The following is a 26,906-nucleotide window of genomic DNA, read 5'->3' on the forward strand; positions in this document are numbered from 1 at the left end:
CTCTCTCCAGACATTACATTTTAAATATTCTAGGTTCCTGGAATGCAGTTTCTGATGGGGGTAGATGAAAAATGTTCAGTACTAACTGGTGTTGGAAATACCACTTGAGAGTAATAAGTTAGAGATTCAGAATATGTGCGTACCCCTCTATCAGAAGTTCCCTTTGATTCTGTTCCAAATTACATCACATTAAAGACAAAGTAGCCTAGCAATCATTCATGCCATTCTGACAAATTCAACACAGCTTTGCTTTATAATGTATAAGTGATCATTGTTCAGAATGTGGCTGCTTACTAATCCTCTTTGGTAAAATGACCAGGATAATGACAGAGGATAATGAACAAGAGGACTCGCCAACTCTTGATCTCCTCAGCAAAGACTCAAGCATGGATCCTTCACATGATTTCTGCTGAACGAGTGAGTACCCTCCGATTGGGAAGGGAAAGGTAAGTGGTACCTCCTAATGGTCCGGTTGACTTGAAAATTGTGGTGCAAGACTAGAAGAAGCAGTCCTCTGTAGCAACTTTGTTAATCATTATCTGAGTAAAATACTCTTCAAAACTCTTGGAGACTGTTGATGGCGAACAAAATGCTTGTTACAATGATTATATCTGAATGGGTAAGTTAAAACTTTTTAGACAAATCCAATTGCCCTGAAAGTCAATTATCTAAAGATTATGCTGCCTTTAGCCATGGAAACATCAGGCAATATATCTGTCCTGGTAAACTCGGAATTTTAAGCTGGTTAACAGCCTGCAGAGACTTTAAGTGTTGTCAATCTGTATGCAAGTCCTCTGGGCTTGGATGCAAGAGTGCCTCAAGGGAGACAATATGCGTTTTTTTTTCAAGCAAACAAATATTAGTATACAAAAACAGAAATTGCTTGAGAATCTCTGCAGGTCTGGCAGCATCTGTGGAGAGAAAGCAGAGTTAATATCTTGAGTCCAGTGACCCTCATTCAGAATTATTATTCAGATCATGACTGCTGTTCCTTTTGACCTTGTTTCTGCATACCATATGTTGCTAATGATTCTGTTTTTCTCATACACATTTCACATCGACTCTTCTTCTGCCTTTTATATGCCCAATAACCAAATATTTATACCAAATAAATCATTGCCTTAGTCATGTAATCTCTCCTGCCTTGCACTGTAACATCCTGTCTTTTTTCTTCATCACCTACTAGCACCACTCTCCTACCTCACCTTCACCACTTTCCCTGTCTCTATTGAGGCATAAATCTCTGCATCTTTATATCTCATCCCTTTACATCTCAGTTGCGAGGAGATCTCATCGAAAGATAAACAATACTTCTCTTCCTCAGATACTATCAGCCCTGCAGAGTATTTCTGGTATATTTGGATTCATATCAGATTTCCAGAATCTGTGATATTTTATTTCCCAAAATTCTGATGCTTGCTTTTCAATCCTTTCATGGCTTCTCCTCACCACTTCAGATCTCCACCAACCCCACAACCATCACGGCCTGCTGGACCAACCTCAACCATCACGGCCTGCTGGACCAACCTCAACCATCATGGCCTGCTGGACCAACCTCAACCATCACGGCCTGCTGGACCAATCTCAACCATCACGGCCTGCTGGACCCACCCCACAACCATCACGGCCTGCTGGACCCACCCTAGAATTCTACTCTCCATTGATTCTGGTCTTCCATGAATTCCCTTTTCCTCATCCTAGCTCAATCTTCAGCAACAAACAAAAGCATAAACTGTCAGAGAAACTCAGCAGGTCTGGCAGCATCTTTGCAGAGAAAATATAGTTAACATTTCAAGTCCTGTGATCCTTCTTCAGAATTGGTAGATGTGCTGTGTTTCTCCAGCAATTTGTTTTTGTTTGTTCCCGATCGCCAGCGTCTGCAGTTCTTTGGCTTACTCTAGTTTCAGCCGCTAAGATTTCATGTCCTTTCCTCTTGAATACCTCCACCACTTCTCCTTAAAACTAGACATCTTTGATCAGGTTTCTGGCCATCCATTCCATCTGTTTTTGGCCCAGGTTCACTTATTTGTACTACCTCTATGAGATAACGGAACACGTCATTCTCTGCTAATGATGCTATCCAAAGACAAATTGCATTTTAAGTTTTTGTGGATTAAAACGTTGCATCAAACACAAGAAGCCTAATAAGATTATAGAGTCATAGAGGTGTACAGCAAGGAAACAGACCCTTCGGTCCAACCCGTCCAAGCCGACCAGATATCCCAACCCAATCTAGTCCCACCCGCCAGCACCCGGCCCATATCCTTCCAAACCCTTCCTATTCATATACCCATCCAAATGCCTCTTAAATGTTGCAATTGTACCAGCCTCCACCACAGCCTCTGGCAGATCATTCCAAGCACGTACCACCCTCTGCATGAAAAAGTTGCCCCTTAGGTCTCTTTCATGTCTTTCCCCTCTCACCCTAAGCCTATGCCCTCTAGTTCTGGACTCCCCAACCCCAGGGAAAAGACTTTGGCTATTTATCCTATCCATTCCCCTCATAATTTTGTAAACCTCTATAACGTCACCCCTCAGCCTCCGACGCTCCAGGGAAAACAGCCCCAGCCTGTTCAGCCTCTCCCTATAACTCAAATCCTCCAACTCTGGCAACATCCTTGTAAATCTTTTCTGAACCCTTTCAGGTTTCACAACATCTTTCCGATAGGAAGGAGACCAGAATTGCACGCAATATTCCAACAGTGACCTAATCAATGTCCTGTACAGCTGCAATATGACATCCCAACTCCTGTACTCAATGCTCTGACCAATAAAGGAAAACATACCAAACGCCTTCTTCACTATCCTATATACCTGTGACTCCACTTTCAAGGAGCTATGAACCTGCACTCCAAGGTCTCTTTGTTCAGCAACACTCCCTAGGACCTTACCATTAAGTGTATAAGTCCTGCTAAGACTTGATTTCCCAAAGTGCAGCACCTCGCATTTATCTGAATTAAACTCCATCTGCTACTTCTCAGCCCATTGGCCCATCTGGTCCAGATCCTGTTGTAATCTGAGGTAACCCTCTTCGCAGTCCACTACACCTCCAATTTTGGTGTCATCGGCAAACTTACTAACTGTACCTCTTATGCTCGCATCCAAATCATTTAAGTAAATGACAAAAAGTAGAGGGCCCAGCACCGATCCTTGTGGCACTCCACTGGTCACAGGCCTCCAGTCAGAAAAACAATCCTCCACCACCACCCTCTGTCTTCTACCTTTGAGCCAGTTCTGTATCCAAATGGCTAGTTCTCCCTGTATTCCATGAGATCTAAACTTGCTAATCAGTCTCCATGGGGAACCTTGTCAAACACCTTACTGAAGTCATACAGATCACATCTACTGCTCTGCCCTCATCAATCTTCTTTGTTAATTCTTCAAAAAACTCAATCAAGTTTGTGAGACATGATTTCCCACGCACAAAACCATATTGACTATCCTGAATCAGTCCTTGCCTTTCCAAATACATGTACATCCTGTCCCTCAGGATTCCCTCCAACAACTTGCCCACCACCAACGTCAGGCTCACCAGTCTATAGTTCCCTGGCTTGTCTTTACCGCCCTTCTTAAACAGTGGCACCACGTTTGCCAACCTCCAGTCTTCCGACACCTCACCTGTGACTATCGATGATACAAATATCTCAGCAAGAGGCCCAGCGATCATTTCTCTAGCTTCCCACAGAGTTCTCGAGTACACCTGATCAGGTCCTGGGGATTGATCCACTTTTAACCGTTTCAAGACATCCAGCACTTCCTCCTCTGTAATCTGGACATTTTGCAAGATATCACCATCTATTTCCCTACAGTCCATATCTTCCATATCCTTTTCCACAGTAAATACTGATGCAAAATACTCATTTAGTACCTCCCCCATTTTCTGTGGCTCCACACAAAGGCCGCCTTGCTGATCTTTGAGAGGCCCTGTTCTCTCCCTAGTTACCCTTTTGTCCTTAATATATTTGTAAAACCCCTTTGGATTCTCCTTAATTCTATTTGCCAAAGCTATCTCATGTCCCCGTCTTGCCCTCCTGATTTCCCTCTTAAGTACCGTAGCGCCTCGACTTACGAACTTAATCCGTTCCGGGACCCGGTTTGCGAACCGAAAAGTTTGCAAACTCAATCAATTTTTCCCATTGTTCAGATAGTGTTCACAGTGCACGCTCCAAAGACGAACTGAATGAGATCACGCGGGGCCAGAGAGCTTTTGCGTTCAACAAGCGCATAGCAAAGCAGAACAATGAAACCACGTGATCGCACACGGGTTTTTTGCGCTCGTACCTTCGTTCGTACCTTGAATTTTGTACGTATGTTGAAGCAAAATTTTATGTACAATCCTGTTCGTAAACCGATTTGTTCGTGAACAGGGTCGTTCGTATGTCGAGGTGCTACTGTATACTCCTACTTTCTTTATACTCTTTTAAAGATTCACTCGATCTATCCTGTCTATACCTGACATATGCTTCCTTCTTTTTCTTCACCAAACCCTCAATTTCTTTAGTCATTCAGCATTCCCTATACCTACCAGCCTTCCCTTTCACCCTAACAGGAATATACTGTCTCTGGACTCTCGTTATCTCATTTCTGGAGGCTTCCCATTTTCCAGCCGTCCCTTTACCTGCGAACATCTGCCTCCAATCAGCTTTCGAACGTTCTGGCCTAATACCGTCAAAATTGGCCTTTCTCCAATTTAGAACTTCAACTTTTAGATCTGGTCTATCCTTTTCCATCACTATTTTAAAACAAATAGAATTATGGTCGCTGGCCCCAAAGTGCTCCCCCACTGACGCCTCAGTCACCTGCCCTGCCTTATTTCCCAAGAGTAGGTCAAGTTTTGCACCTTCTCTAGTAGGTACATCCGCATACTGAATCAGAAAATTGTCTTGTACACACTTCAGAAATTCCTCTCCATCTAAACCTTTAACACTATGGCAGTCCCAGTCAATGTTTGGAAAGTTAAAATCCCCAACCATAACTACCCTATTATTCTTACAGATAGCTGAGATCTCCTTAAAAGTTTGTTTCTCAATTTCCAATACAATCCCAATAAGGTGATCATCCCTTTCTTATTTCTCAGTTCCACCTAAATAACTTCCCTGGATGTATTTGCGGGAATATCTTCTCTCAGCACAGCTGTAATGCTATCCCTTATCAAAAATGCCACCCCCCCACTCTCTTGCCTCCCTTTCTATCCTTCCAATAGCATTTGTATCCTAGAATATTAAGCTGCCAGTCCTGCCCATCCCTGAGCCATATTTCCGTAATTGCTATGATATCCCAGTCCCATGTTCCTAACCATGCCCTGAGTTCACCTGCCTTCCCTGTTAGGCCCCTTGCATTGAAATAAATGCAGTTTAATTTATTAGTCCTACCTTGTCCCTGCCTGCCCTGACTGTTTGACTCACTTCTGTTCTCAGCTGGACCCGTCTCAGATCGATCTCTTTCCTCACTATCTCCCTGGGTCCCACCCCCCCACCTTACTAGTTTAAATCCTCCCAAGCAGTTCTGGCAAATTTCCCTGCCATTATATTAGTCCCCTTCCAATTTAGGTGCAATCCATCCTTCTTGTACAGGTCACTTCTATCCCAAAAGAGATTCCAATGATCCAAAAATGTGAATCCTTCTCCCATACACCAGCTCCTCAGCCATGCATTCATCTGCTCTATCCTCCTAATCCTGCCCTCACTATCTCGTAGCACTGGGAGTAATCCAGATATTACTACCCTTGAGGACCTCCTTTTTAAATTTTTGCCTAACTCTCTGTAATCTCCCTTCAGAGTCTCAACCTTTTCCCTTCCTATGTTGTTGGTTCCTATATCGTTGGTTCCAATGTGGACAATGACCTCCTGCTGGCCCCTCTCCCCTGTGAGAACATTCTGCACCCTCTCTGAGGCATCCTCGAACCTGGCACCAGGGAAACAACACACCATTCTGCTTTTACTCTGCTGGCCACAGAAACGTCTGTCTGTACCTCTGACTACAGAATCCCCCAACACAATTGATCTCTTGGAAGCCGACATACCCCTCGTTGCATTAGAGCCAGTCTCAATACCAGAAACTTGGCTGTTCATGCCACATTCCCCTGAGAATCCATCACCCCCTACATTTTCCAAAACAACATACCTGTTTGAAATGGGTATATCCACAAAAGATTCCTGCTCTAGCTGCCTACCTCTCTTACCCTTCCAGGAGTTAACCCATCTATGTGACTGTATCTGAGACTTCCCCCCCTTTCTATAACTGCCATCCATCACATACTGTTGCTGTTGCAAATTCCTCATCGCTTCAATCTGTCTCTCCAACTGATCCACTCGATCTGATAAGATTCGCATCCAACAGCATTTATGGCAGATATAATCCGTAATAACCCTTAAACTCTCTTTAAACTCCCACATCTGACAAGAAGTACATATCACTGCAAAGGCCATTTTTGCTCCTTCACAATCTACAGACCCAGAAAATAACACCGCCTTATTCTCTACAAACACTGCCCCAGGGTAAATTAATAGCTATGGCTTATAGTTTAAGTTTAATCAAGAGACTTATCTCCAAAAACATATAATCAAGAAAGAATCCACTATTCTCACTACTGCAGCCTTTCTCTTGGACAGACTTAAAACAACAATTAACTTATCTGATTCTGTGCTGTGAACTTCACCCAACAGTTCCTCCAAGATTAGGTGTGAATTTCACTGTTTGTTAATTTTCCCAGATGCAGTCCGATGTCCAGCGATACACGAATTCAAACATCAAAGGCTGTAACTGTGCAGGTTCTAGGCTAGAGGAGTTCATTTTCTCAGCATCCCTGCTACTATCTTCAGTGTTCACTCCCTCTACAAAGAGTGTACTGTGGCTTTGGTATATACTATTCATACAATACAAAAATTCACCAAGCTGATTTCAATTGTAACTCCCTTTTCATAACCTTTACTATTGAGCATGAAAGCAGAATGTTGTAAAAATACCACCAGCATCAAATTCCACTATCCCAACCTGACATTGTCATTTTGTGATCACTCCTGCGTCCATATTCTATAATTTTCTATCTAATGCCATTGTGGGAACATTATCATCCAGAGTAATAATACAAGTAGGTGACCACCACTGTGTCACCACCGTTAACTAAAGATGGGCAATGATTGTGGAAGTGCCAACGTCACTCATATAGGAACATTGGAATGGGGAGGCCATTCAACACTCTCAGCCTGTTCCACCATTCAGTGAGATCGTGGCTGATCTGTGGCCTAAATCCGTAGGCCTGCCTTTGGCCCATATCCCCAAATACTATGCTTAATCAAAACTTATCATTCTTCCATTTAAAATTAACAACTGATCCTCTGCATTTGTGGAGGAGAGTTCCAAAACTCTAACACTTGGTAATATTTCTCTTGAATAGTCTGGCCCTAATTCTCAGAATATTCCTCCTAGCTCTAGAATCTTCAACTATTGTAAGTAGTTTATCATTATCTACCATGTCTTTTCCTGTAATGTCGTGAATATTTCCATCTGATTACTCCCTTAACCTTCTAAATTCTACAGACAGCAAGCCTAATTTGTATAATCTCTCCTCACAACTCATTTTGAATAACTGCAGCATAACTTCTGCATCCTTATACTCCAATTCTCTGGAAATAAAGACCATTATTCCATTAGCTTTCTTGATTATTTTCTGCACCTGTTGTAACATTTTAAAGATCTGTGCACATGAATCCCCAAGGCTCTGTGGACATTTACTAGATTTAATTTCATACCATCGACAAAAATAAAATCATTCCTTTTTCGATCCAAAATGGATAACCTCACACATTCTTACATTGAACTCCATCAGCCACAGTTTTGCCCATTCACTTAGCATAACAATGTCCCTTTATAACTTTCTGCTATCATTTACATTGTCTACAATACCGTCTAACTTTGTGACGTCAGTAAACTTTGGATGTATGACTTTCTGTGCCATTTTACAAGTCATTCATAAATAATGTGAATAATTGAGACCCTATCACAGATCACTTTTGGATACCACTGGTCACATCCTGCCGATTTGAGTATCAAGATATTACCCATTGTTTCTGTCACCTGCTCGTCAACCAATTTCAATTTCATGTCAGTAATTTGGTCCTCAATTCTATGGGCATCAACCTTAGTTAACAGTCTCCCATGTGGGAATTTATCATGTGCGACGTCCTTGTGGAGGTCCATGCAAACCACATCCCAGGAGGACCAGTTCCAAAAACGCACAACCCAGATGGCCTCCTTCTTCAAGGACCGCAATTTCCCCCCCGACGTGGTCGACGATGCCCTCCACCGCATCTCTTCCACTTCCCGCTCCTCCACCCTTGAACCCCGCCCCTCCAACCGCCACCAGGACAGAACCCCACTGGTCCTCACCTACCACCCCACCAATCTCCATGTACAGCGCATCATCCGCCGTCATTTCCGCTACCTCCAAACGGACCCCACCACCAAGGATATATTTCCCTCCCCTCCCCTATCAGCATTCCATAAAGACCACTCCCTCCGTGACTCCCTCGTCAGATCCACACCCCCCACCAACCCAACCTCCACTCCCGGCACCTTCCCCTTCAACCGCAGGAGGTGCAAGACTTGCGCCCACACCTCCCCCCTCACCTCCCTCCAAGGCCCCAAAGGAAACTTCCATATCCACCACAGATTCACCTGCACCTCCACACACATCATCTATTGCATCCTCTGCACCCGATGTGGCCTCCTCTATATTGGGGAGACAGGCCGGCTACTTGCGGAGCGTTTCAGAGAACACCTCTGGGACACCCGGATCAACCAACCCAACCACCCTGTAGCTCAACATTTCAATTCCCCCTCCCACTCCACCAAGGATATGCAGGTCTTTGGACTCCTCCATCGTCAGACCACAACAAAACGACGGTTGGAGGAAGAACGCCTCATCTTCTGGCTAGGAACCCTCCAACCACAAGGGATGAACTCGGATTTCACCAGTTTCCTCATTTCCCCTCCCCCACCCTGTCTCAGTCAAATCCATCAAATTCAGCACCGCCTTCCTAACCTGAGATCTTCTTCCCGACCTCTCCGCCCCCACCCCAGTCTGACCTATCACCCTCACCTTGACCTCTTTCCACCTATCACATTTCCGACGCCCCTCTCCCAAGTCCCTCCTCCCTACCCTTTATCTTAGCCTGCTGGACAAACTTTCCTCATTCCTGAAGAAGGGCTTATGCCCGAAACGTCGATTCTCCTGTTCCCTGGATGCTGCCTGACCTGCTGCGCTTTTCCAGCAACACATTTCCACATCCACGGCTTTTCCCTGTCAACTACCTTAGAGTCTTACAACACGGAAACAGACCCTTCGGTAATACTCGCCCATGATGGCCAGACATCCCAATCTGACCTGGTCTCATTTGCCATCATTTGGCCCATATCTCTCTAAACTCTTACTAATGTATTCATCCAGATGCCTTTTAAAATGTTGTAATTGTACATCCTTCCACCACCTCCTCTGGCAGCTGGTTTCATACAAGCACCATCCTGTGTGTGAAAATATTACCCCTCAGGTCCCTTTTAAATCTTGTCCCTCTCACCTTAAAACCTATGTTCTCTAGTTTTGGTCTCCCCCACTTGAGGTAAAAGACCTTGGCTATGCCCCTCATGATTTTATAAACCTCTATAAGGTCACCACTCAGCCCCCAATACTCCAGGGAAAACAGCCCTAGCCTATTCAGCCTCTCCTTATAACTCAAACCTTCCAGTCCGGATAGCATCTTTGTAAATCTTTTCTGCACCTTCTGAAGTTTAACAACATCCTTCCTATAGAAGGATGAACAGAAATATATGCAGTATTCTAAAAGTGGCCTCACTAATGTCCTGTAGAGCCTTTACATGACCTCCCATATACTAAATGCCCTGACCAATGAAGACAAGTGTGCCACCTTGTCTACCTGAGACTCCACTTTCAAGGAACTATGCACCTGCATCCCTAGGTCTCTTTTGTTCTTCCTAAAAAGTACAGAGTGATGTGTGCAATTTTCCAATCCAGAGAGACCATCACACACTTAATAAAAATAACCTGCACCCGAACTCCTTAAAACATGTAAAGAGACATCGGGGCCAGATCTTGGTGTTCTCCTGGAATAAGGAGCAGCACCAAGAATGACTAAAACATTGTTTTCTAAATGAAATTTAAACTTCTTACTAAAAGTAGACCATACAGTCTTTCCAAGCAATCTTATCTCAGCAGAAGGATGTAAACCTAGTTTGACTGGTGATATTATTAAAGGATTATTTGTTTTTGACAAGGTTACTTCATAGACAACTGAATGAAAAATTGAGGGGATAGCTTTCATTGAGTCAGGAGATTTCTTCATATGAATGATTATAGTTCAGAGTAACAGCTCTATTAGATTGTGGAAGCACACTTTGTTATGCTCCTTTTCAGAGATTTCCAATTTCTAACTCATGGCACCCATGAACTTTATTTTCACTGTCTATGTCCGCCCCGGGATACTGGATGAGGATCTATAGAGAATATTTGGGAGCATGGAGAACATGGAGATATGAAGCAGTGTGACATCTGGTACAAGGATAAAAGGCATAAGAAAAATGTTGGAGACTTGAGCCCTTATGAACAGAGGTAGACTTCTAGCTCATTCTGCCTTCAGAGTCCAAAATCCAAACCCTGTCTAGCTACATGCCCCAGAATGAAAATATGGCGCATGTGGACAGAGGTGACCAATGTGGGTTTCCAAAGTTGGGAAATGGCCTAATTCAGATTTTCTCATCCCAATATGAAAATCCAGCCCCATATTGTCACTACTGCCCACATACAATGTTAACCTGACATATATGGCACGCACCCAGTGGTCACAGACAGATTGCCAGGTTATCCTGATTTATTTCAGAGACAAGCTTGTGGAGGATCATATCTGCTATCAGAAATGTAGCTTCATCCATAAGCCTTCTAAGTGCTCTTATAAAGTTTGTGTTGCATCATTACATAGCATCCATGATATGAATCTGTTAGCACAATGCCTTTAACAGGTCTAGATGGTGTTTGTTTTATGAAAAACCAAAGGACAGTATAGAAATTGTTGAATCTTCACCTCGCTGCAACATTATTAGGAACGGCCAAGTCACGGAGTAATGTAAATAGGAGAATTTATTAGATTACTATGTTTCAGAAGTACACTAGCTGTCAAGTGTTTTGGGATGCCCTGAGGTAATTAAAAAATGCAAGTCTTTGTTTCACTTCGATTAGCTCAATGGGTTTTCTTTTGATATTGATCTCTCTTTCAGATCCTCTCCTCATCAAAATCTTCATGATAACCAGAACACTCAAGTTGGTTATATTTACTACGTTGAACAATCCACTTCCTTCACTGTGCTGACATACACCTTGTCCTGCTCCTATCTGGAGTAATTGCTAGATTTTAGCAAATTTGACCTATAAATTTTACTTGATGTATGCCTCTCACGTCCCACTTTGTCTTCTATCTAGAAAATCTAGAAGAGGTTTGCCTGCTGCCTTCCTCCAGTTTTGGTGAAGGCACTTTCTCTAAAACATATCTGAAGCTTTCAGTATTCAGTTTCGGTAGTGCTGTCTTTGACTTCTAATTGTTTACCTAGATCAGTAAAATTCAAGACTATAATTAAGAAGAACATACTGTAAATAACCTTCCTCCAGAGCAGCTATTAATAATTTCTCTAGTTGCAGTAAACATCGTTTTAAAAAAATGTAGCAATTGAATCACAAAAAGCTAGCATCCAAGTTTAGCAGGTAATAGGGAAAATAAATGGAATGTTAGTCTTTATTTCAAAGGGAATGGAGTACAGAAACAGGGAAGTCTTGCTAAAACTTGACAAGGTAGTGGTCAGATCACAGCTAAAACAGTAAACAGTTTTAGACCCCTTATCGAAGGAAAGACATACTGGTAAATGAGAGGCAGTCTATACTGGAGGCAGTCTATACTGGAGGCAGTCAGAGAAATTTCACTAGGCTGATACCAGGTATGGAGCAACTGTTTAATGAGTAGAGGTTCAGTAGTTTGGATATGTACTCATTGGAATTCAGAAGAATGAGAGGCGACCTTATTGAAATATACAAGATTCTTAGGGAACTTGGCAAGATTGATATGAAGAGATTGTTCCACAAGGGGAAACAGTCTGGGACCAGAGGGCAAACTCTCAGAATCAGAGATCACCCTTTTAAGACAGTAATGAAGAGGAATTTCTTCTTTCAGAGGGTAGTAAATCTGTGGAATTCTTTACAATACAGAGCTGTCAAGGCTGGGTCATTAAGCATATTAAAGGCCAAGATAGACAGGTTTTTGGTCAGTATGTGAATCAAGAGTATATGGAAAAGGCAGGAAAGTGGAGTTAAGGATCACCAGATCAGCCATTACCTGCTCTGTCATTAATGAGCTGAGTAGCCTACTCCAGTTCCGGTGTCTCATGGTCTTAAAAATTCAGTTAACTTAGGCAGATTGGTAAAAAGGTTAACCAATTATTTTACAAAATTGCAAATTCTTTGGATATGATTCAATCTAACTTGGAATATTTAAAACTGTATCCTTGCTAGAATTTTTTCCATCGTGAGCATGGATCTTCACATGATTTCTGTTCACATCAAGGGGATAATTTACTTTGGCCATTATTCCAGCTCTTACTTGTGAGTGTCAGCAAAAATGTTCAGTTTGAAAGATAGCTACAATAGTTGCATATTTCGATCCACAGGCCGAAGCAACGAAACCATGCTATTTTTAAATAGAAATGGGGTTTTAAAAAGATGGATAGGAAGGTGAAAAGACAGAAAGGTTTAGAAAGGGATTTCCATGAGATAGAACTTGGGGTTAGGTATTCAATGTGACTTTGACCACAAGGACTCTGCATCTGTTTATGCCTGCACTATATTCACCTAAAATGTTGTAAACTTACAGTAGGAGACTCGCCAACTTTAAGGGCATTTGAAGGTCATTGGATGAACACATGGATGAAAATGGAATAGTGTAGATTAGATGGGCTTCAGATTGGTTTCACAGGTCAGTGCAACATCAGGGGCCAAAGGGCCGGTACTGCGCTGTAATGTAACTATTGTCAAAATGTTTGCATATAAACTAACAAGTGAAGGTTTGATTACTTTTCCCATCTAGTTTTGTAAATTGAAATGTAATACACTCACTTTAAAATTGTTTTAATCCAGCAATTGGTTTTATAAACAAAGACATGACTAAAAGGACAGGAAATCCCCACCTTAAAAAGGTAGCTGCTTTTTCATGTCAAACTGACTCAATTTAGTAGTGATTTGCATTTTATGAAAAGTCACTCTAACTTACAAACTTATTGTTCTACGTAAAATTCTAGCCATCAACACCAAAGGCAAAGCAGGATACAAATATTCCCTGCACTACTGCCCACTTCTGTCCACTGTGGTAAAACTGAAAATTCCTTAAAGAAATGGCTCTTTGAATAGTTCAGTGGGAGCAGGCTTAGAGGGCTATAGACTATAAAATTCCCCTTTCGTGAGTCCTGACATGGTGAACTGTAGATGAAGAGTTGGATTAATCACACAGCCACTAAAGGGCTTGGTCTGCAATCTGTTGCAGATGGTTGCTGTTCACCTTTGATGAGAAAAAAGGTCAACAAAGGCCACGCAGAGCTCTTAGCATCATTCTGAGACTTTTCTTGCATTTGTTAAGTAACAAAGATCATGAAATTAGCCCCGCACTGAACTCATTCGAGACGAACTTCGACAAGGAGTCATGATTGAGCTTTAGGTTGACAGGAATGCTACTGAACTTCAACAGACCGGGAGCCAAGGTTAACAGAACATTCAGAGTTTACAATACACTGGTGACTGTGCAGTTTTGGGCCAACACTAAGCAATATTCAGACTACTCGCAACCTCTTCAATTCAGTAATACAAAGGAGTCAGTCTTGCCTTGCCCTTTTGTGCTTTGCTTCCTCTGTCAGAAATGCCAGGCTCTTGGTAGACAGATAGAATCCCTACAGTGTGGAAAAAGGCCCTTCAGCCCAACAAATCCACACCAATGCTCCAAAGAGTAACCCACCCAGACCCATTCCCCTATCCTATTATCCTATTATCGCTCCTCACTAATGCACCAAACTGACACATCTCTGCACACTATGGGCAATTTAGCGTAGTCAATTCACCTAACCCGCACATCTTTCGTTTGTGGAAGGAAACCGGAGCACCTGGAGGAAACTCACACAGACATGGGGAGAATGTGCAAACTCCACACAGACCTGAGGCTGAAATCGAACCCGGGTCCCTGGCGCTGTGAGGCAGCAGTGCTAACCACCAAACCATAGTGAGGTCCAATTCTCTGCATCAGTGGAGCTACTTCTAAGTCAGAGTGTGAAACAAAATGGGTTTTCTCATTTGCATTTATGGATTTTAATTCCTACAACTATCGTGAAGATCGACAGCCTAGTGGACAATGAGGCACTATATTTGCACTCTCAAATTCTGGCATGCAAACTCTAATTTTGATCATGTTGACAAATAATAATTCTATTCTGTCCAAAAAATATGACTGACATCAAACTTTAGTCCTCTAAATTTTATTTGTGTCTGGTTCATCACTCTCTGAATTCCAAATAAACACAGTCATCATCTTTAGGGCCTAAGTTTATGAACTAATGGTTTTTCTTTGACCTGAGAAAGTACACAAGAACCAGTTGTTGTAAATAGCACTGAATTGAGAGTATTGACCAGTCAAAATATAAATTATTCAAACATGTTTAAATCCCAATCTGTTCATTCAATGTCACCTTTTCAGTGACTTAACCCTTAGCCTTAGCTTCCTTTTTGAAAACTGATTTATACCCATTCTATCATTCTAACTATTTGCATTGCGCTCAGTACCACTGGTACTGCCATGCCATTCACACAGACAAAGCCAGGAAGCAGTCACACAGTTGCCAGCAGACCTCCACCAAGTTAGGGTCAATAACCTTCTCTCAGGGGTCTCAGTATTGTAAATCAACCACTCAGGTCAGTCAAAGTCAGGATGCTCCCCATATAAGGGGTGAAGAGCCAAATGTTGGGCAGCCTATTCCCCATCCTGATGCTTTCTGCCCTACAGCAAGCTGTTTTGGACCTCCACTATCTATCTACAAAGCAGGGCATATATTTCCCCTTCAATGTCTTGTCCAGAGCAAATGTTAGGAAACGTGCCAGGCAGCTCAGAACTAATAAGGTTTTCTGGATTCACAATAGCCCTTTAATGGTGGTGCCAGTAACAGGAATGCCAATCAATTCCAGGATATCCTGGTAGTGGCGATTTGTTCCAGGAATGCTATGTGATAATATGGGGCTAGAATAGGGATACAGGGGCTGACTAGGTAACTAATGAGGCGAGTTTGGAAAGATCAGCTAGCAATCTTGCCAAAACAACCATTCAACATACCTGCTGAAACTGACATTTGGCTAAAAATGTCCTTAGATTCAGTCTTACGACACCAACTCTTTGGAGGAAATTCAGAAAAACATTTGAACAAAAACAATCAACAATATTTTAAAACTTACTAAAGTTTTAACAAAACTATATCTTGAAGTTAAACTTATGGGTTTCCAACTTCAGTTAAAATGTTTTCTAATGTCCAGCAACATAGAAACAATTCAAACACCACATTTATATGTGGACTCACCTGAATTTTAAAAGCTCGGTTTATAAAATTTTACAACGTTGCCATGTAAATTTAAGTTTACATAATTGTAAAACATTACAGAATATAATCACAGGGATGTGTAATATTGACTGAGTTTCTTGGCTACGTTTGAGGTAACTGAATATTCCAGGAGTCGTAGGAATATTATAGAATTACCGAGAGGACGCAAGTATAACATCATTCCTCTTGGTTGTAAACATTACTCTGAAGAGAGCAGTTCCTAGCATTTGGAATCCAAACGAGCCTTATCTTCAGCACCTAGAGACATCTGTACAGTGAAATGGCCTAAAGATTTTAAATGCTCCTGCCTGAGGAAATGGGTGAATCAAATGGAACCATTGAAAGGTCCTAGCCAGGTCAGTGAAGGTACAAAAAAAATGCATTCAGTAATATTATTATGAAGGCGTATTATTAGGGCTCAACCGAAAGCCAGCCGAGTGCTGGCAAAATGTAAACAAAATCAGGAGAATGTAAATGGCTAATCATAAATTAGTGCTGATAGTTATATCTTTCAATTTATTTCCTGATATCCCATGGCGCCATCTCAAGGATGCTGCAATCTACAATTGTGACACTACACCATACACTGTTATCGCTTTCCCGTCCAGTTACAGATGGTACCAAACGGAAGCAACAATTCTAGACATACTCTAATGAAACCAGATATCGCTGGAAATATGCAGCAATTAGCATAAATTTATGATTATCAGTAGAATATCAAAGGATCTAGTTAGAAAAATACTTTACCTCAAACAGCTGTTGAAACAATTACTATGTCTAAGAGATGGAGAGTAACTGAAAAAGATGCTGAGTGAATTTGCACATGAATACATATCACCATATGAAGACCAAACACCAGAAAAAGTAATGGGCCTTAAAGGCTTCCTTATGTGCTGTAGGATTTATCAATTATGGATTTCAGCAGAAATTAAAGATAGGATTAAGTGGAAAACTGAAAAAATATTCCACAATAACAACTGTAACACTTTCATGATTCTTGATTGCTTCATATTTTGTTTAAAAATCCTGATCAGAAGTGACAAGAAGTTCGCTCCATTACTAGCACGTCACATCACTCCCTAATGGAGAGGCAAGGCAGATAATCATTCCCAGACAGATGATCATTACACAGTAACCATGTGTACTGTTAACTGACCCTGTCACGCCGCTTCTAGATTGAGTCATGAACTCACTCATAAAGCACGTTTATCGGTGGCTGACTCCATGATTATGTCTGGAAGGAGAATAGCATTAAATCGAAGGTTGTATTTTGTCAGGTGATTGTCCTTACAACCCTGCTACATGGCACAGAATGTCAGGTTTACTACAGGCACCATAATTAAAGGCACTGAACGCTTGCAACAAAGACAAAGATCCAGTATGAGAGTTCAACGGCAGAACAAAAATCAAAAGCAACGAGTCCCTTCATCGTCACAAACAAAAATAGAAATTGCTGTAAAAACTCAGGCCTGGCAGCATCTGTGGACAGAAATTAGAGTTAATGTTTCGGGTCCAGTGACTCTTCTTCAGAATAATGAGTCCCTTCATTGTGCTTGGTAACAGAATTCCCAGTCCTGCATTCCATATGGAATTTCATACAAGCAATACAAGAGCACCCTAAAAGAGATCTTTACAGACTGCTGTATTACACCTGAATGCCTTGGGAAAATACTGCAGCCAAACCCTCCATGTGAAAGCAATCAGAGAACTTTGATTCAATATTTGAGAAGGACTATCGTCGCCAAACTAACATCCAATATGCCCAGAGGTAGGTCAGGGATAGCAGAGCTGCAGAAGTTCTCCTAAACACCAAAGACAATGTAACTTGCCTGTTCTCTGGATATCCATGTCAATCCCTCATTAGACTCTTCAGTCAAAAGAGAGAGTCCACGAGAATGTGGGAACTCATTTAGAGCCTGAACACTCTTGAAAGAGATGTCTACCATCATTAACCATTCTATACATTTTAAGAATGTATATATATTCTATATTTATTATAAATCATTCCAATCTTTGGAGGAAGAACCTTAGCTTTGCTTAGTCGGTCCTCAGATTGGCAGGCTGGGTCTGGATACGCCTGTAGATTCACAGAAGGAGCTAGTGGAACAACTCAACAATTTGAGTAAAAGCAGAAGTTTAACAGAGATGCTGAAGATTTGAAATAAACACAATGTTGACGAAACTCAGCGGAGAAAGTTTTGTATGCATTGGCTTCGCAAGTGTGCATCAAGATACTTCTTAAATGTTATGAAGATTCAGCACTCTACCACTCTTAAAGGCAGCGAGTTCCAGATGCCCACCACCCTCAGGGTGGAACATTTTTTCCTCACATCCTCTCTAAATCTCTTGCCCCTTATCTTAAATTGATGCCTCCCAGTCATTGCTCCCCACACCAATGAGAAAAGTCTCTTCCAGTGTACCCTGCCTATGTTCTTCAATTTTATGCATCTCAATCATGGACGCTCAGTCTCCTCTGCTCTAAGGAAAACAACCCCAATTGATCTCTCTTCACAACTACAACTCTCCAGCTCAAGTAACATCCTAATAAGTCTCTTGTACACTCTTTCCAGTTCAATCACATCATCCTACAATGTGAATACCAGAATTGCACACATTACTCTAGCTGTAGCTTGACCAATGTTTTATAAAGGTCTGGCCTGTCTGATAAGCAGGTCCTGAAGCTGAATCTCATGGGTACCTTTCTTAATGGCTCTTAAGGTGCAGTGCTAGCATCCCATTCAATCCCCACCTCTTTCAAAGATGTGGATCAATTAGATTAGAAATACCTATAAAGTTATACATAAGAGAGGGACATGACAGATGCTGAGGGGATAGATGTTTGATTACTCTAGGTCAAGTCGGCATAAGGAAGGAGGAAGTGTTGGGTATTCTAAAAGGCATAAGGGTGGACAAGTCCCTAGGTCATGATGGGATTGATCCCAGATTACTGAGGGAAGTGAGAGAGGAAATAGCTGGTGCCTTACCAGCTATCTTTGCAGCATCCTTGAAGATGGGTGAGGTCCTGGAGGACCGGAGCATTGCAGATGTTGTCCCCTTGTTTAAAATGGGTAACAAGGATAATCTAGGTAATTACAGACCAGGGAGCCTGACATCAATGGGAGAAGAGCTGCTGGAGAAGATACTGAGGGATAGGATCTATTTACATTTGTGTGAAAATGGGCTTATTAGTGACAGGCAGCATGGTTTTGTGCAGTGAAGGTCATGTCTTACCAACTTAATAGAATTCTTTGAGGAGGTGACAAAGTTGATTTTGATGAGGGAATAGTTGTAGATGTCATATACATGGACTTCAGTAATGGGTTTTGATTAGGTTCCCCATGGTAGGCTGATGGAGAAAGTGAAGTCACATTGGGTCCAGGGTGTACCAGCGAGACAGATAGAAAACTGGCTGCACAGCAGCAGACATAGTAGTAGTGGAAGAGAATTTCTCAAAATGGAGAACTGTGACCAGTGGTGTTCCACAGGGATCTATGCTGGGACCACTGTTGTTTGTGATATACATAAATGATCTGGAGGAAGGTATAACTGGTCTGATTAGCAAGTTTTCAGATGACACTATGAGTGGGGGAGTAGCTGATTGTTGAAGGGGACTGTCAGAGAATGCAGCAGAATATAGAAAGATTGGAGAGTTGGGCGGAGAAATGGCAGATGGAGTTCAATCTGGGCAAATGCAAGGTGATGCATTTTGGGAGACGCAATTCAACAGCAAACTATATGGTTAAATGGAAAAGGCCTGGGTAAAATTGATATACTGAGAGATCTGGGTGTTCAGGTACATTGTACCTGAAGGTGGAAATGCAGATCAGTAGATAGCTACAGGTGAAGTGCCGGAAGACTGGAGGTCGGCTAACGTGGTGCCACTCTTTAAGAAGGGTGGTAAGGACAAGCCAGGGAATTATAGACCATTCAGCCTGACGTCAGTGGTGGGCAGGTTGTTGGAGGGAATCCTGAGGAACAGGATGTACATGTATTTGGAAAGGCAAGGACTGATTAGGGATAGTCAACATGACTTTGTGCGTGGGAAATCATGTCTCACAAACTTGATTGAGTTCTTTGAAGAAGTAACAAAGAAGATTGATGAGGGCAGAGTGGTAGGTGTGATCTATATGGACTTCAGTAAGGCATTCGACAAGGTTCCCCATGGGAAACTGGTTAGCAAGGTTAGATCTCATGGAATACAGGGAGAACTAGCCATTTGGATATAGAACTGGCTCAAAGGTAGAAGACAGAGGGTGGTGGTGGAGGGTTGTTTTTCAGACTGGAGGCCTGTGACCAGTGGAGTGCCACAAGGATCGGTGCTGGGCCCTCTACTTTTTGTCATTTACATAAACTATTTGGATGCGAGCATAAGAGGTAGGTTAGTAAATTTGCAGATGATACCAAAATTGGAGGTGTAGTGGACAGCGAAGAAGGTTATCTCAGATTACAATAGGATCTTGACCAGATGGGCCAATGGGCTGAGAAGTGGCAGATGGAGTTTAATTCAGATGAATGCGAGGTGCTGCATTTTGGAAAAGCAAATCCTAGCAGGATTTATATACTTAATGGTAAGGTCCTAGGGAGTGTTGCTGAACAAAGAGACCTTGGAGTACAGGTTTATAGCTCCTTGAAAGTGGAGTCACAGATAGATAGGATAGTGAAGGCGGCTTTTGGTATGCTTTCTTTTATTGGTCAGAGTATTGAGTACAGGAGTTGGGAGGCATGTTGCGGCTGTACAGCACATTGATTAGGCCACTGTTGGAATATTGCGTGCAATTCTGGTCTCCTTCCTATCGGAAAGATGTTGTGAAACTTGAAAAGGTTCAGAAAAGATTTACAAGGATGTTGAAACTTTATTGCTGGAACAGCACAGCAGGTCAGGCAGCATCCAGGGAACAGGAGATTCGACGCTTCGGGCACAGGCCCTTCTTCAGGATTCCTGAAGAAGGGCCTGTGCCCGAAGCGTCGAATCTCCTGTTCCCTGGATGCTGCCTGACCTGCTGTGCTGTTCCAGCAATAAAGTTTCAACTTTGATCTCCAGCATCTGCAGACCTCACTTTCTCCTTACAAGGATGTTACCAGGGTTGGAGGATTTGAGCTATAGGGAGAGGCTGAACAGGCTGGGCTGTTTTCCCTAGAGAGTCGGAGGCTGAGGGGTGACCTTATAGAGGTTTACAAAATTATGAGGGGCATGGATAGGATAAATAGCCAAAGTCTTTTCCCTGGGGTCGGGGAGTCCAGAACTAGAGGGCATAGGTTTAGGGTGAGAGGGGAAAGACATAAAAGAGACCTACAGGGCAACATTTTCACACAGAGGGTGGTACGTGTATGGAATAAGCTGCCAGAAGTAGTGGTGGAGGCTGGTACAATTGCAACATTTCAGAGGCATTTGGATGGGTATATAAATAGGAAGGGTTTGGAGGGATATGGGCCGGGTGCTGGCAGGTGGGACTAGATTGGGTTGGGATATCTGGTCGGCATGGACGGGTTTGACCGAAGGGTCTGTTTCCATGCTGTACATCTCTATGACTCTATGAGTGATCAAGAACAAAGAATCTTACAGCTCAGGAACAGGCCCTTCAGCCCTCCAAGCCTGTGTCGATCCAGATCCTCTATCTAAACCTGTAGCCTATTTTCTAAGGATCTGTATCCCTTTGCTCCCTGCCCATTCATGTATCTATCTAGATACATCTTAAATGACACTATCGTTCCCACCCCTACCACCTCCGCTGGCAACACATTCCAGGCTATCATCATCCCCTGCGTGAAGAACTTTCCATGTATATCTCTCCTAAACTTTTCCCCTCTCACTTTGAACTCGTGATCCCTAGTAATTGAGTCCTCCACTCTGGGAAAATGCTTCTTTCTATCCACCCTGGCTACACTGCTCATGATTTTGTAAGCCTCAATCAGATCCCCCTTCAACCTCCTTCTTTCCAATGAAAATAATCCTAATCTATAAGACCATAAGACATAGGAGCGGAAGTAAGGCCATTCGGCCCATCGAGTCCACTCCGTCATTCAATCATGGCTGATGGGCATTTCAACTCCACTTACCTGCATTCTCCCCGTAGCCCTTAATTCCTTAATCTACTCAACCTCTCTTCATAGCTAGCACCCTCTATACCAGGCAACATCCTGGTGAACCTCCTCTGCACCCTCTCCAAATCATCCAATCCTTTTGGTAATGTGGCAACCAGAACTGTACGCAGTATTCCAAATTTGGCCAAACCAAAGTCCTATACAACCGGAACATGACCTGCCAACTCTTATACTCAATACCCTGTCTGATGAAGGAAAGCATGCTGTATGCCTTCTTGACCACTCTACTGATCTGCGTTGCCAGCTTCAGGGAATAATGGACCTGGAACACCAAGATCTCTCTGTACATCAATTTTACATAAAAAAGGCATACAGCATGTTTTCCTTCATCAGACGGGGTATTGAGTACAAGAGTTGGCAGGTCATGTTACAGTTGTATGGGACCTTGGTTTGGTCACATTTGGAATACTGTTTACAGTTCTGATCGCTATGTTATCGAAAGGATGTGAATGATTTTGAGTGGGCACAGAGTAGGTTCACCAGGATGTTGCCTGGTATGGAGGGCACTAGCTAAGAAGAGGGATTGGGTAGATTAGGATTATTTTCATTAGAAAGACAGAGGTTGAGGGGGACCTGATTGAAGTCTACAAAATCATGAGTGGAATAGACAAGGTAGATAGCAAGAAGCTTTTTTCCCCCCCAGAGTGGGGGAACTCAATTACTAGGGGTCACGAGTTCAAAGTGAGAGGGGAAAAGTTTAAGGGAGATATGCATGGAAAATCTTTTACACAGAGGGTGGTGAGTGCCTGGAAAATGTTGCCAGTGGCGGTGATAAAGGTGGACACGATAGTATTATTTAAGATGCATCCAGACAGACACATGAATGGGCTGGGAGCAGAAGGATACAGATCCTCAGAAAATATGCATAGAACAATAGAACATAGAACAATACAGCGCAGAACAGGCCTTTTGGCCCTCGATGTTGCGCTGACCTGTGAACTATTCTCAGCTCGTCCCCCTACACTATCCCATCATCATCCATGTGCTTATCCAAGGATTGTTTAAATCTCCCTAATGTGGCTGAGTTGACTACATTAGCAGGTAGGGCATTCCACGCCCTTACCACTCTCTGCATAAAGAACCTGCCTCTGACATCTGTCTTAAATCTATCACCCCTCAATTTGTAGTTATGCCCCCTCTTACAAGCTGATGTCATCATCCTAGGAAAAAGACTTTCACTGTCTACTCTATCTAATCCTCTGATCATCTTGTATGTCTCTATCAAATCCCCCCTTAGCCACCTTCTTTCCAATGAGAACAGACCCAAGTCTCTCAGCCTTTCCTCATAAGACCTTCCCTCCAGACCAGGCAACATCCTGGTAAATCTCCTCTGCACCTTTTCCAATGCTTCCTCATCCATCCCGAAATATGGGGACCAGAACTGTACACAATATTCCAAGTATGGCCGCACCAGCGTTTTGTATAGTTGCAATATGATATTTCGGCTCCGGTACTCATCCCCTCTACAAATGAAACCTAACACACTGTATGCCTTCTTAACAACACTATCCACCTGGGTGGCAACGCACATGGACTCCAAGATCCCTCTGCACATCCACACTTCCAAGAATCTTTCCATTGACCCAGTACTCTGCCTTCCTGTTATTCTTCCCAAAGTGAATCACCTCACATTTAGCTGCATTGAACTCCATTTGCCACCTCTCAGCCCAATTTGGCAGTTTATCCAAGTCCCCCTGCAACCTGTCACATTTTTCCAAACTGTCCACTACTCCACCAACTTTATCATCGTCTGCAAATTTACTAATCCATCCACTTATGCCTGCGTCTAAGTCATTTATAACAATGACAAACATCGGTGGTCCCAAAACAAATCCTTGTGGCACACCACTAGTAACCGGACTCCAGACTGAATATTTTCCATCAACCACCACTTGCTGCCTTCCTTCAGAAAGCCAGTTTCTAATCCAAACTACTAAATTACCCTCAATTCCATGCCTCTGCATTTTCTCCATCAGCCTACCATGTGGAACCTTATCAAAAGGTTTTACTGAAGTTCATGTATGCCACGTCAACTGCCTTACCCTCGTCTACACGCTTGGTCACATTCTCAAAAAACTCAATAAGGTTGTGAGACACGACCTGTCCTTGATGAAACTATGTTGACTATCTGAAATCAAATTGTTGCTTGCTAGATGATTGTAAATCTTATCTCTTATAATCCTTTCCAAAACCTTTCCTACAACAGAAGTAAGGCTCACTGGTCTATAATTACCTAGATCATCTCTACTACCCTTCTTGAACAAGAACACAACATTTGCAATCCTCCAGTCCTCTGGTACTAAACCTGTTGACAATGATGACTCAAATATCAAAGCCAAAGGCTCTGCTATCTCCTCCCTAGCTTCTTCGAGGATCCTCAGATAAATCCCATCCGGCCCAGGGGACTTGTCTACTTTCACTCCCTCTAGAAATGATAACACCTGTTCGTAACTAACCTCGATCCTTTCTAGTCTAATATCTCATACCTCATTCTTCTCTGCAATATTCTCCAGTAACTACCGTTTTTTCCCCTTTGAACAGTCACCCAGCTTTCTTCATACCTAGGAGTAACTACTTCCCTGTAACTCCTATCTATCACAGCCTCTGCCTCCCAAATGATCCCCAAAGTTCATCCAGCTCCTGCTCCAGTTCCCTAACACAGTCTTGGAGGAGCGAGAGTTGGGTGCACTTCCAGCAGATGTACTTGGATGGGACACTAATGGCGTCCCTCACCTCAAACATCATGCAAGAAGAATATTGCTCTCCCTGCACTGCCATCCCTGCTACCCTATACGGTAGGTTTAGATAGAGAATCTGGATCAGCGCAGGCTTGGAGGACCAAAGGGCCTGTTCCTGCGCTGTAATTTTCTTTGTTCTTTGTTGAAACTCACCAACTAAGAAATGTAAAATCCATGATAATGGAGCAATTCATAGAAGGCTAAATTCTCCTCAGTATCTGGAAGCTATATTTTTGCTCTCAGCAGCTTTACAGTATAGCAGAAGCTGCACAGTTAATAATTCTCCCGTTTGGAACAAAATGTGCTCTGTGTTAGCTTAAAATCTTCCGTTGCAAAAGGAGTTCAATGCTTGCACATCATTAACATGAGCAAAAAGGTTTTCCAAAAAAAATTAAAACAACTAAAGTATGTTTATTTATAGGTCATTAAAACTAAGTAACAAAATATTGAGACAAAAAGTAGAACTATAATGAGCAATGCCCATATAATGGACAAAATTATCTCTGACAACAGCCTTTGGAAAATTAAGTCATTGCCATGCCAAACTTTGAATGCCTTAGTCCTTTCAGGTTTGGTATTGCAGAAATTCGAAATTATGGAGTCATACAATCGTACAAAATCGATGGTCAGGAAAGATCATAATCACAGTCATCGAGTTATTCTCTGGGAAAGGAGAACAATCTAACATCTAGTTTTCCTTTACTCTTACACAGGTTGCCAGAATCTGTTTTATCATCTTTTTCTGAATTTAGAGATCCGAGTCAGTATCTGCTTTCTTCTGAAGTCCTGTCTCTGGCCAAACTGAGTAAGATTAAATTTTAGACATATGACAATCCATTGGACAATTAAATATACCCAACTGATTTCTCATAATTCAAGCAACACTGACAGATTGATATTTGCAGTAATCGAACCATCATTCCATTACAACATCCATTGCTTAATAGACAAATCTCCAGACACATGCAGTTGGCAAATCATGATTTAATTGAGAACAATAAAGAATGATCATGTTCTCATGAATAATTTAAATGGACACAGTATTTTGAAAGAAAAATTACAGCTGACTTGTTTTTATCCTCAAAAGCAGCACACTTATTGACCTTTATTTCTAAGTAGCATAAGTTAATCTGTGCACGTACAAGAGAGGTCACTTTTGAGTGGCAATTCCACACTTCAACCTTTACCCAGAGACTGCAGCTAGTTTTCTTTAACTATCACAGCATGGTGGAAACATGCAGTGTCGAAAATTGAGTCCACACAATTATTAGCTCAGAAGAGAAAGCACTGAATCGAAATCAAAATGTTTATGAAAACCCAGCTCTGAACTGGCTCCTTTGTCTTGAGGTCTCTGTTCCATTCAAATGTTGGATGACCTAGACATTTACTACTGATTCATTATGAGCAGTGCACATATATTTTAAAACAAAATTCAGTTTAACTACATGAAGGGGTGAAGAGAGTGAATGTTAAAAGTGGTGGATGGGGTGCCAATTAAGTGGCCTCTTTACCATGAATCGTGGCAAGCTTTTTGAGTGCTGTTGGAACTGCACTCATCCAGTCAACTGAAGAGTATTGCACCACATTCCTAACATGTGCCTTGAAGATAGTGGACAGGCTTTGGGGAGTCAGGAGGTGCGTTACTTGCTGCAGGATTGCTTGTCTCCTACCTGCTCTTGTAGCCCTGTATTTAAATTGCTCGTCCAGTTCAGTCTCTGGTAAATAGTAAGCCTTAGAATGTTGATAGTGGAGGATTCAGTGACAGCAATGCCTTGGCTGTTAGGGGTGATGATTAGATTCTCCCATGTCAGAGATGGTCATTGCCTAGCACTTCTGTGGCACAATGTTACTTATCACTTGTCAGCCCAAACCTGGAAATTGTCCAAGTCTTGCTGAATTTAGACATGGACTGATTCAGTATTTGAGGAGCTGTAAATGGTGATGAACATTGTGTAACTATCAGCAAATATCCTCATCTTATGATGGAGGAGAGCTCATTAATGAAGCAATTGAAGATGGTTGGGCCTAGGACACTACCCTGAGGAACTCCTGCAGAGATGTCCTGGAGCTGAGATGACTGCCCTCCAACAGCCACATTCATATCTCTATATGCCAGGTAGGGCACCAACCTGTGGAGAATTTTCCCTTGATTCCCAGTGACTCCAGTTTTGTTAGAGCTTCTTGATGTCACATTCATGCAAATGTTAAGGACCATCACTCTCACCTCACCTCTGGAATTCAGCTCCTTTGTTCATGTTTGAACCAAGGCTGTACTGAGGACAGGAGTTGAGTGACTCTGGCGGAACCCAAACTGGGCGTCACAGAGCAGATACTGTTTGATCATGCTATTGGTAACACCTTCCATCACTTTACTGATGATCATGA

At 42.4% G+C, this 26,906-nt stretch overlaps 1 protein-coding gene across 4 annotated transcripts in view; it reads right to left on the minus strand.

Moving 5' to 3' along the window:
• The window catches only part of msh3 (mutS homolog 3 (E. coli)), a 288,075-nt gene that overhangs the window by 57,262 nt on the left and 203,907 nt on the right, over positions 1-26,906 (minus strand). The gene's annotated exons all lie outside the window — the stretch shown is intronic.

This window comes from Chiloscyllium plagiosum, unplaced genomic scaffold (assembly GCF_037043375.1).
Source record: "Chiloscyllium plagiosum isolate Xiang-an unplaced genomic scaffold, Cpla_swu_hap1 HiC_scaffold_2, whole genome shotgun sequence".
NCBI classification, from domain to species: domain Eukaryota; kingdom Metazoa; phylum Chordata; class Chondrichthyes; order Orectolobiformes; family Hemiscylliidae; genus Chiloscyllium; species Chiloscyllium plagiosum.